Source organism: Electrophorus electricus, unplaced genomic scaffold (genome assembly GCF_041902795.1).
Source record: "Electrophorus electricus isolate QZ-2024a unplaced genomic scaffold, ASM4190279v1 Scaffold27, whole genome shotgun sequence".
NCBI lineage: Eukaryota > Metazoa > Chordata > Actinopteri > Gymnotiformes > Gymnotidae > Electrophorus > Electrophorus electricus.
The window spans coordinates 3,989,916-4,002,700 of record NW_027658550.1 but is presented as its reverse complement, the minus strand read 5'-3'; the positions used below and the strand labels follow the sequence as shown (position 1 = coordinate 4,002,700).

Genomic DNA, 12,785 nt, shown 5'->3' with positions numbered 1-12,785 from the left:
CTAGAGGAAGAGAGAGATGTTCTCTTGAGTTGTTTGTTAGCAGTGTTGATGGTTGGCTTAGTGTATGACTTTGCTTCCCATGTTGACTTTGCACTAGCAGTTTGTTTTTGCCGTTGTGTATTTGTATATGTTCCACTTTGTTCCCTTTGTTGTGTTTCACTGGTAAGTAGGAAGTGACTGCCATTTTGTTTGGGGGGTGGGTTTGCTCTGTGTTTTCCACGTAGTGTAGTTGTATGTGTATTTTTCTTTTGTCTGTTTAGGTTTAGTGAGTTATTTTGGCCTGTGTCACTCCTGACGTTATAATCCAGTGTTACACTGTCTCTTATATATATATATATATATATATATATATATATATATATATATATATATATATATATATATATATATATATATATATATATATATATATATATAAATATATAAATATCATACTGTCTATTGTACAATACACTGTATATCATTGAACTGTTTTGGTTTGTCGCTGTCTGACTTCATTTCCACCATTCCACTTGATTTGTGGTTTTTATCACATTTCCTCTTACGACCTGGAGCCTTAAATGTTGTCACAATTTTCATTAATAATTTTACAATAAGCATTTAATTATGCTTTAATTGGGGTGCATGTACATAAAGCTTCTCAATGCTTATCTAGGATTTGTTTGTCAGTGTTGTAGATGAGACAAAAATATCACCTTAGGTTAGCACTCATGCTTTGAGAAGCTTTAAGAATATAGGCCTAGATTTAGTAAAATTAAAGTTTAGTTAAGCCTCTTTTCCTGTAAACATTCTTTTAGTTACCTCAACACCACCTATTTTTCACACACATACTGTTAGCTTTAGTCTTTGAGCAAGTAGTATACTCTAGTATCTGAAACAACAGAAAGGACAAAACAATATGAGCTGAAAACAGAAGAAAATGGAAATATAATGCTCTGTAAGTGTATGTAGCATTTAATATGAGAGTGCGCTGACCAAACATGCTGCAATGAACAGGTGATGCCTTTAGGATGTGCAGATTGTGGGGACATTCTGTTTCATGAATTCTAATGGTTTTTTTTAAATACCTAAATTGTTATTACTTTTCTATCATTACTTTTGCACTGTTAGAATAGATCTGTATATATCTATGATAAACTGTGGACCTCCGTAATAGGCATGCTACAGCCCTAGCTACAAAATCTAGATAATTTTCTGGTGTCAGATGATCTAATCTGGTCAATGATGGTCAAGATAGTTGAAAAGCTGGACATCCAGGCAATAGATGTACTTTATGCTATTAAATCATCTGATTAAACTGGTAGACTAGCAAAAGCTACGTTTTGTTTCAGGTTTGATGGTTTAGCCACAATTTCCAACTGGACAGCAGGTCCAGCAGCATAAACAACTTGACCAAGCTATTCAACCAGTATGATTGAGCAGTTGGGTCATACTGGTCAAATCTCAATCTGATTATACTGGGCAACCAGTTTGGTCATTGGTTATGCTGGCCAACTATCTTGTTCTTATCTTATCTGAAGTGTAATGCTTATAGATACATACAAAACACTCTTAATTGTAGGTATTTATCCAGAAACCAGAGTTGTATTATGCAGCATCTCTTTAGATTGAATACTATTCTGTAAAATAGTAGGCAGGTATTTAGACAGAACCTGAATTGTGTTAAATGGGATTTATATCAGCGTTTGTAAGGCTGCGATATGTACAACCTAGCATAAATAAATACGCTAGAATGTATAGCACGAATAGCCAGCCATGATAAAACCATGGTAACCTAAAAACGTACTTTTCACTTGGTTGTTGTTGCTTCCCGCTGGTCTCATTGAAGTCCAATCGCCTCTGTGTCCTCTGGAAACAGCACTTCTGTTGTGTTGGGAATGGATTTGAAGCATTTTTGAAGTTGCATGTGTTTTCTGAATTTGCACCGGGTTGTGTTGTCATTTTGATGAATGTGCTTTATGTATTTGCATTGCGTTTGTGAAATGTATCGCAAGTGTTGTCATTTTGATGAATGTGCTTTATGTATTTGCAGCACGATGGGTCTTCCCTGCAACCGTAGTGGGTGTGGAGTGTGAATCAAGCTCCAACTTTGCTAAAATGAAAATGTAAATAAAACATTTTCTCTCTTGCACTTTATGTATGTTCTTTAGAAAGGCTCTTCGTTCGGCTCTACATTCCTTCACTTACACACAACCCCACACCTGTTCCACCTTCTAGCTTGCCAAATGAGAGTAGGGAGGATTGGGAACTTTCTGCTCACCTACCCGACAGGCAAACCTAAAAGCCACCCTGAAATCATGTGATGAGCGACCCCAGCCCTTAAATTCTGACTCGAGATACCCTAACACAAAATCGATTCCGGTTGAGTCTAAAATGAGAAACTCCAAAACCAGTGGCAATGCTTAACAAGTGCCTTTGACCTTGCTATTCAACCATGCCATCTGATGGACAGCAGTGGGGAAGTCATTTTACATTCTCAAAACCTAACCCCAACAACATATACAATGTGTCATCGCAGTGCTATTGAAAATCTTGGGATTATGAGTGAGTGAGCTCTCATAGAGCTCCTAAAATGATCCAGTTCAAGGGTGAACTGTGACCTGATCCTGAACTCAACTCAACAAACAGGTAACGGGGTCAGCATGGTCTACTTTGATGCCAGTTCGCTGTGTGTTATCATACTACCTGACCACAGAATGACATTTAGGCAAATCCAGTCTAGTTCAATGATTATTTAGGACACACTTCCCTTTCAGGAGTCCCAGTTTAGTGTTCCAAAATCCATGGCATTTCCCTTTTGGCTCTATTTAGTTGTTAATCAATTTTTTTTTCTCTTTCTCGTTTTGTGGTAGCTTGGTGGTTAAGGTAGTTGACTTGTAATCAGAAGATTGTGGTTTCAAGCACCACTGCTGCCAGGTTGCCACTGATGGGCCCCTGAGCAAGACCCTTAACCTTCAGTTGCTCAAGTTGTACTCAGTCATAATTGTAAGTTGCTTTGGATAGAAGCATCTGCAAATGTTATTTGTGGTTTTTCTACAACAATTACTATACCTATAGCTTCATTTTAGTTGGTTCCATATACTCAAGCCCTGTTTATTTACTATATATGTTTATTAACATTTAATTTACCATATAATGCAGGATTCACTTTCATTTTTATAATCCCTGCATACGTGATTAGGACTCTGACTAACCATAACCTGAGTGAGACTGAATTAATATAAAGCTTTTTTTAAAGTAATTACACTTCAATTATAATTAACATATTTCCCTACATTTAGCATGGTGCCCTGGTTAAAGGTATTTTGACAAATTTAAAACATACATTGCTACTATTTCAATCCACTAACAAAAAACTTGATCATCTTAGGGAGGACAAGATGCAACAATTTCTATCAAATGTTTCCAGATGATGAGAGTGTTTACAGTGAAATGCATCATACCTTGTGCAGTAGAAATATTAGACTTTATTTGAAGATTATGGCAAAACAGAGGCAGACTTCCCATGTTGTTCATATGTGTCACACTACTGTCAGATGAAACATTTGTAATAATGTATATACGAATTATACTGAGGGATGACTATGAACTTGACTTGGCATGAAAAACTAAAAGCACTGTTAATATTTACTGTAAATTATTAAGGTTCATTCACATATAAGAAATCATACATTTATTATAAAACTGAATGTTACTCAGCAATATGAATGATGAGGGTTTAATTTTAGGTGCCAAGTGTTGGGGCAGATAAGTGAGTTACATGTGAATGTGTTGGTCACGTGTGATGAACTTTGAAATCCAGGTTGCACCAGTGCCTGTGAATTTTTAAATAGTATTTTGCCAATATTATTCCAACCTTGAATGTAAATACTACCCTTACATGTTAAAAGTGAATGGATTATGCCAAGTAGTTTACTGCGCTGAGCTTATGGGGAGAGGGGTCAACGTGAAGCCCACAGCTGGCATGAGGTCCAACTGTTCCTCAGACACGCCAGGTGAAACGAAAGTGCTGCAGAAGAGTGGCGAAGAAGAGGAACAGCTCCATCCTGGCCAGACTCTCTCCCAGACACACCCTACGCCCTTAACAGACACACAGACAGACATTTAAAGTACAACATGAAATCTGGAGCACCAGATCAATGACAGAAAATGATTTCAGTGCACCTCCACAGAAGGGCATGAAGGCATCTCTCTTAATGAAGTGTCCCTACTCATCGAGGAAGTGTCCTGGATTAAAAGTGTAAGGGCTCTCCCACTCATTCTCATCCTTCAACACGGATGTCAAAAGAGCAAATACACAGGTTCCCTGGAAAGAATCACAGTTTTAGCTTAAGCAGGAAGCTAGTGACAGCTTTCTCTGGTATGACAACAGTGCAAAATTTAAATTTACGCAGCCATTTTGTCATGTCTTTGTTATATTTATAAACCAGCCAGTTTCAGCTCTCAGTCTCCTACGTACATTTAATAATTTTATCCTATGCATGCTTTTGTTGTATTGCTTTTAGACTCTTCTCAGTTAATCTAACAGCCTGACCTTCTTGATGAAGAAGCCTTGGAAGTTAATATCACAGGTAGTGGTGTGAGGGAGACTCATGGGTACTATGTCTGCCAGTCTCTGTGTCTCATGGATGACTGCATCTGTGTAAGGCAGGTTCTTGTGGTCATCCAGCACTGGCTGGCGGCCTCCAACCACCCTGTCAATCTCCTGTTGTACCTGATCTGGAGCACAACAGAAGATATTGTCTCGTGTTTTTAAGAAGACAAAAGCAATCAACTCTTTCAATATTACAATATAAACAAATACAAGAAGCAACCATGGTAAACCCTCAAACACCATCAAGCACCTCTTTGTCTTCCTCATTGGAGAAATGTCTTGGACACTGGATATTCACATTGCAGTTGGAATTCTTACCTTGTATGTGGGGGTACTTGGCCATTAAGCAGAATGCCCCAGTGGAGCGTTGTGCTGGTTGTCTCAGTACCAGCAGCAAACAGGTTGGAAACAGTTTGAAGGAGATTCTGTGCATGGAACAATGAGTTCTTTTTTCCAGCCTCCTAACCAATAATCAGAAGGGATCAATTAGTCAGCCAACATAAGAGACCACTTTCTTCCATCAGAGTACAACTGAGTAATACCAGGGATCATATAGAGAGATGTTTGAAAACCATCAAACCACTGGCTTTTTCCATACCAAGCCTAATCAGCTGGCCTAACAGTGAACCAATTCAACAAGCATGAAAAGGTTTTCTTAAGAAGTCCCATTTTATTTATATTTTTAAGGAACCAGTTTTGCTGTGCTAAAACCTATAAAGAAGCTTAAAATCATAAGGTTCCATTTATGCTTGCCAACTTAAGCCATTGTTTCATCCATGTTCATTTGTATGGTGGCCAGGAAGACCCAACATGCTGCAACTACATTAAACACATTCATCAAAACACATGTGCTACATTTCAGAAATGCAATGCAAATTCATGAATGTTATACAAATTCCAAAAACATTTTATTCAAAATGACAACATATGCTACATTTCAGAAATGCAGTGCAAATTCAAAAAACACATGCAACTTCAGAAATGCTACAAATCCAGTCACAACACAATGAAAGTGTTGTTTCAGGGGGACACAAAAAGGGGTTATTCAACCAAACAGCCAGTGAAAAGTAATTTATATTTGTGATTTCCAAAGTTTTGTCACTGGTGGTACAGAATGAACAATTGGCCTATTTGTGCTTTGCATTCTTGCACATGTTTGGTTGTAAAGAATGCAGCCTTAAAGAACACTGATAAAACAAAATCCCAACTAACAGAAATATAAACCTGATCCTGCCAGTTAATAACTAGCTAGATGCATTCAGAGTGTGTTACTATTTTAAACTCCAGTTCAGCCTAAAGAGATTCTGTCGAATACAACTAGGTTTCTGTCCATATACCTACTTTTAGAGCGTTATTGATTTCAAACCATATTTTGTATGTATGTAAAAACAACACACTTGAGATTAACTAGTAAGAATAAGACAATTGACAAGATGGTCACTGTAGCAGACCAGTTAAACTATCAAACCTGAACAAAAACATAGTGTATCCTGTAAATTAGTAACACACTCTGAAGGTAGCTAGCTAGCTAGCTAACTAACTACGTATTAAGCCAGAAACATAGTCGCGTTAAATGGGATTTTTTTTTTCATCAGCGTTCTTTAAAGCTGCATTACAACCTAGCAGAATTAAATATGCAAAACTGCTGAGCATGAATAGATCAGTTGTTCATTCTGTATCAACATAATCCATAACAAACGATATAACCATGGTAATCACAAATATAAATATTTTTCATTAGCTACTCGGTCACCACTGGTCTCATAGGAGTCCATTCCCTCTCCGTGTCCTCAGAAACATGTCCGTCGTGTTGTAGCTGTTATTTGCAGGGTTTCTGAAGTTGCATGCGTTTTTTGATTTTGCATCACGTTTCATTTGCAGCACAGTGGGTCTTCACATTCATCGTACATTTGTGTTATTTTTAATTTTATTTTCTGCAATCTGAACAGTGTTACATTTAACTTTCCACTGAATTAAGAGAGTCAATCAAGGACACTCTGCCAATTGTAAACGCAATGTGTATAAATACTGCTATTATCAATGTTTAAACACCAGTTAAAGAGGTGTATACCAAGCTTGAAACAGGTGTTTGACAGTTCATGACTGAACTTGCTTTGGAGCAAGGGAAAGACATTCCTGTCTCCCATGAATATTGCCCCTATCTGTATTGTGAATTGTGTGATTTTTGTGTGCTTGTTTTTGTCCCACACAGAGCATCACGCACACATGGACAATGTTCCAGGCTGCTGGAACTGTCCAAATGCCCCATAATAAGAAGTGATAACGGCCTTTTGAAAGCCAACTTTGATGTTGTCATTCTTGTGACATAGCGAACAGGGAATTCCTTTACACAGTGTGACAATCAGGCTTCCCACACTCATAGAGCTCCTTGTGCAAGTATAGTCAATTAAGCAAAACATGTTAATTTTGTTAGTCTTTCCACTACTGCTTCCACTTACTGTAGTACTAGCAATTAAACTTCACATCTAGTAGTTCTCTAGGTAATGCTGTCAGTTATTAGGGATCCCTGTATGACCTTTATTCTCATTTATCCTGTCTGTTTTTAAAAATGATATTACCTATATGAATCAATACATTAATTCCTTTAGAATTGGTGATTAGTTGCTAAACATCCTATCGATTGTTGATCAAACTCAAAATCTCCCACTGAGATGCAAACGAGAGTTTTCTGTTTCACCATTTGGCAGCCAGATAGTGCTACTGAAGCACTTTGAATTGCCACAGTATATGAAAAGTGCTATATAAATTAACTTAAGTTGCCTATTGATTAAAGGTCAGATTGAGTCGTCTTCTAGTTAGTCCTGTAGATTACTTTTGTTTTCTAAACAAATATTCTCATTTGTTTTATCTGGTTTCTCTCTTTATTCCCTCTATTCTTCAATGTATTATACACTATGCGATTGCTGATTAGTTCAACGTTCCATTAGCTGTCAAGTTTGTGGCTTCACTGGTGGCATTTCTAACCTGTGGTGGATGATCACGAGTTAGACAACTTGCGACTTCCAGTTGAGACTGATTAAAATATTTCCATATGCGATGGTGCCCCATTAATTTACTATAACTATAACAAATTTGATGAGTGCAGAATTATAAATTAGGAGTTCATACCACTACAGAGGTCATATGGATACTCCAAAATATGAGTGGTTGTATATGCACTATGTACAAGATAAAACTTGACACATTAAGCATTTCTGTATACAGCACAAGAAGGACATACCACGTTTTGTTTGCATGCTAGAAAACAGTCAATAAAGCCTCTGCACTCCTGAGGGTTCAGGGTCTCCTGGAGGCTGTGCACAAGCTGCATTATATCCTTCAGAGTTTTTTCACAGTTTGCCATGATAATTTTCCAGTCCTTTAGCCAGAGCCGAAGCCAGGGGAACATATTGTAAAGCTACAAACACACAGATTAACATTTTGTTATGTGCCTCCTACATTTATCCATACATCATCCTATCTTTGTGTCTCTTGCTTATTCAAAAACATAGCAGGGTACCTGTATAGAAGCTGAACCAGTGATCCTGATATTCTCATTGCTTCGGTTTACCATGTTTTGGAACCGAGGATCACTGTATTCAAACCTGCTTCCATATACAATGGCTGAGGTGATATTTGAGGCATTTATACAATAACCAATAACAGGATGTTAAATGTTCCCATATATTACATTTTGGATAAATGGATAATTACATTATGGATAATTTGGATAATTACATTTTTGGCTCAACTACAAAAAATAGTTACTTCTGGTAAGAGTAAAATAGAAAATATATACTTATGTCTCTTACCCTTAAAGTTCTCCACCACTTCCCTCAAATTCCACATCTCTTCTATGATTCTCTCTTCACTCCCTCTCTTGCCCTGCCCAAAGTCCTGCAGGGTGCTAAGGGCAAAGCGCCTCATCTCTTTCCAGTTCTCACCATTAGAAAACAGAATTCCTTGATCATAAACAGAAATCATTAAACCTTTGTTGTTAAACAGCTAAATGTCAGCGAAATGCCATAAATGTAAATGTAAACACAAAATGCAGAATGGTTTTTCATCTTAACTGTGAGACAACTGCATGTTTTTACAATATTTATATAAAACAGGTATTCATGATGAAACACACATTGGGAAACTGCTTATGATCTATTCCAGTGCAAAACCAAATTATAACCATGATTAATAAGGAAAATAACATAAAATAATAATTGTCTTCAGAAAATGGCCTTTTATGAAGAACATTGCTGGCCTGGCTTCCCTCTGGCTGTTTCACAACGGTTTCCCCTTTTCTCCTAATTCTTCTCTTACACTTTAGTCATGCTCTTTCACCATGAATCTTGTTTTATTAATGTTTCCCTTGTTGGTGTCACTCTGGGTGACTTCTCCTTCAGGATATAAACACCTCCCCTGCCCTTCTTTTGGAAAATCTGATCACACCTCCATCTTTATCCTGCCTGCATACAGACAAAACTCAAACAGGAAAAAAGGTTTTCTGATCAGTCTATCAATGGAGTGCAGAGGCCACCTTCACACTTCAGGACTGCTTTGAAACCACAGACTGGTGGATATTTTGTGACACAGCTGGCACTAACATCAATGAATTCTCAGACATATGTGGAATAGACTTTGCATGATCACTGACTACAAAGGAAGTTGGTACTGTGATAGGGGGGTTGACCTCCTCACTTGCAGAGAAGCTAAATGTTCATTATGCTCGGTTTGAGGAAAACATCCCCCTTGCTGCAAAACTCCCAGTAGATCAGGAGAGCTTTGTGTCTGAGGAGGTCAGATCCTTTAAGGCAGTTAACCCACGCAAGGTACCTGGTCCACAATTGGATACTGGACTACCTGATATGCAGACCCAAGGTGGGGAAAGTAGAAAACAGCTTCTCTTCAACACTGACTCTGAGCACAGGGGCTCCACAGGGTTGTGTGCTCAGCCCCCTCCTGTACTCCCCATTTACACATGACTGTGTAGCCAAACACACATCTAACATCATCTTCAAGTTTGCTGATAGCACAACCATCCTAGGCCTCATCACAAGGGGAGACAAGTCAACCTACAGAGACAAGGTTAGTGCTCTATCAAAGTGTTGCTACGACAACATCCTCCAGCTCAATGTCAGTAAAATGAAGGAGATGATTGTGGACTACAGGAAGCTGCATTTGGGTGGTCACTCTCGCCTATACATCAACGTATCCCAAGGGGAAAGAGTCGGTTGAGTTTTTCGGTATACACCTCACAGATGACCTCACCTGGTTCAACCACACCAACACACTGGTGAGATCAGCCCAACAGCACCTCTTCTTTCTGTGAAGGTTCAGGAGGTTTGGCCTGCCGCCTGACATTTTCACCACCTTTTATAGATCTAAAACAGAGAGCAAACCCACAGGTTGCATCACTGTCTGGTACTGCAGCTGCACTGCAAGTGACTGAAGGTCCTCCAGAGAGTAGTGAGGACTGCAGAATCCATCATAGGCCACAAACCTCCAGCCTTACAGGATAGCCATCAGTCCTGCTGCTTGGGGAAAATGAAAATGATGCAGCTAGACAGTAGCCACCCAGCACACAGCCTGCTCACTGTGTGTCACAGGCATCGCAGTTCCCACGGCGACATATTTACGTGCTTGGTTTGGTTTCTGTCCCTGGTATACTTGGCTCGGTTTTGTCAAGCTCTTGTTTTGGTTTCGTTCTGTTCCACCCCCGAGCCTGTATCCCCAGCTGTAATTATGTTCACCCGTGTCTGGTAATGTTTATCTGGATCTTCATCAGTCTTGGTTATTTAAGCCCTGTTTTGCTTTCCAGTTTGTCGGTTATTTTGGTTTGCCAGTTGTGTTTAGATTTGGTGTTGCTGTTGCTGTCATTGTCTCTGTTACTTCCTAGTTAGTTTCCTGAAGTCTACCTCATTCTGTGCTGATGAACAGTTTCTACCCTCCTATAAGGCTCTTAAACAGGATGTGAAACAGTTAGTCCTTAGTATTAGTTCTTGGCAGCACACCACTACTTGAACATTTCCACATAGTCACTATTAACATACAGGGTGTAGTTTATCTACAGATTACCCTGGGCTAATATATTCAATAGCAGGAGGCTCCTTATTAGGACTCTTCTGAAGTCTAGTCACCATCTATTCTGAAAAAAATCAAAACAAAAAAGTAAATAAATAATGAATGAAAAACAAATAATTTACCTAATTAAAATTTAAATAGTACCATGATCAACTCACACACACATTCCATCATCTAAATTGGCTGAATAAGGTTTTCTGAATCCTTGGCTGAAGTCATAGAATATGGGACTGATGTCTCTTGTCTCCAAATTCTTCTGCATGATTCACCAGTGCTTGTTTGACAGTTTGATATCCTGTCAGGACAACTACTTTCTTTGGACCAAAATACACAGTGAATATGGATCCATATTGTTTTGACATCTGCAAACACAAATTGGATGGATAAAAAGTTTTCTGTTAATACAATGTACTCTATACAATGGGTTGATGGATTTTTTTGAATTTTAAGTAAAGACACTGCCATATTTATTTATTTAGTTAGGGTTTCAGAAGTAATAATCACATTGTTGAACTTGTGACTTTATGAGTCAAGACTGATTTAACATAGTCCTTAAATAATAATTAATTCATTAATTTTCCCTGCTAATCAGAGTGGTGCGGTAACGTGCGGTGGCCCGAGTGCCGTAGGGGGAGCGGCAGGACGCACAGACTCCTCCGACTGGGACGAACATTTATTCACATTTAACATGAAACACTAACGGCACTCACAAGAATCACTCACGACTGATACAAACAAGAAACGATTAACATTAAACACATACGGTGAACACTAATACAGTGAACATTGACTATGTTACAGCACACGTTACAGAATAACCAACCGCTACAGCACGCACTCTCCCTCGACAAAAAAAGTAATTCCTAGCGGGGGGTGCATGAACATCCTCTGCACCTCTGCCTGGATCCCAGGATATTGGGGAGAGGACCGTTGTCTGCGTCTTCTCCGGAGGTAGAGGGGAACAGCCCCAGGAATTTCTTGGGGGGGGCCTCAGGCGGTTGAGCCCGGGCCAGGGAGGACCGAGGGGCACCACAACCACCAGAAAGAGGGCGGTTGGGTGGAGCCAGCGGGATCTCCCAAGACCCTTCTCCTCAGCTGACTCGCCAGCGAAACTGGAAAGGTCTGCCCAAAGCCTCAGAGGCAACCCGCCTCTGGGACGCTCTTAGAGCGGCGGGAAAGAGGAGGACCGTTTAGGGATGTCTGGAACCGGGGCGGACGTGCACCCCCGCGTGTCCGCTGAGGCCTCGGACACGTCAAGGAGCCTGCGGGGACGGCGGGCGCCACGTCACAGCGCCTTGTGTTTGTGTGTTGGTGCTATTGTGTGTTTCTGTTTGCGCCTTTTGTGTTTACAGGCGCAACGTGTGGTGGAGTGTACCGGACTGCCCCGAGAGAGGCAGGGAAGCTGCCTTTCTCTCTCTCCCCGCGAGGTCTCTCTTGCTGGCGGCACCTGGCCCGCCTGGGCGCCGGGCACTGCCATGCTGTGTTTGTGTGTACGTGTACACGGTACCTGGAGGTTCACGTTCATTGGACGGATGCGTCGGGATCCGCGCCCCTTGGGAGGGGGTTCTGTCACGGAACGCTCGCCTCCCGCGATTCACGTGGTTCGACCCGCCATGTGCAGTGGGAGGACTGTCTTGTCTGTAACCACACCTGCACCTCGTATATACACCTGCACCTTAATGTATATAAATGCGTGTTAAAGTGTGCAGGATGTTGGTTATTGTTGGCGTAATGTCTGAATGTAATGTGTTTGTTAGATGTATTCTTGTGTATCGTGTTTGTTTAACTTTAACCATTTCATGTTCCTTGTTTGTGATAAGCGTGCCATTGTGTCGTTTGTTAATAAATGTTCGTCCCAGTCGGTAGAGTCTGTGCATCCTGCCCCTCGCCCTACGGCACTCGGGCCGCCGCACCTTACAGGTGCCCCAAGTAATCTTATCATTTTTGATTGCCAATTTATTGAGGTGATCATAACACTATATTTGTGACAATAGCTGTTGTAAAAAATGCTATATACCAACTAGCTAGCTATCTTCTCCGTAAACTAGCTACTGTTAGCTCACACCTACGTTCCATGCAAACATTATTGTAAAAAGTAGAAAAATGAACATTA

General features: G+C 40.0%; 2 pseudogenes; both read right to left on the bottom strand.

The window, feature by feature from the left end:
* Positions 1 to 3,748: 3,748 nt before the first annotated feature.
* LOC145655542 (cytochrome P450 2K1-like) lies at positions 3,749 to 7,958 on the bottom strand (annotated as a pseudogene).
* A 132-nt stretch (positions 7,959 to 8,090) lies between these two features.
* Positions 8,091 to 12,197, bottom strand: LOC145655541 (cytochrome P450 2K1-like; annotated as a pseudogene).
* Between the last annotated feature and the right edge of the window lie 588 nt (positions 12,198 to 12,785).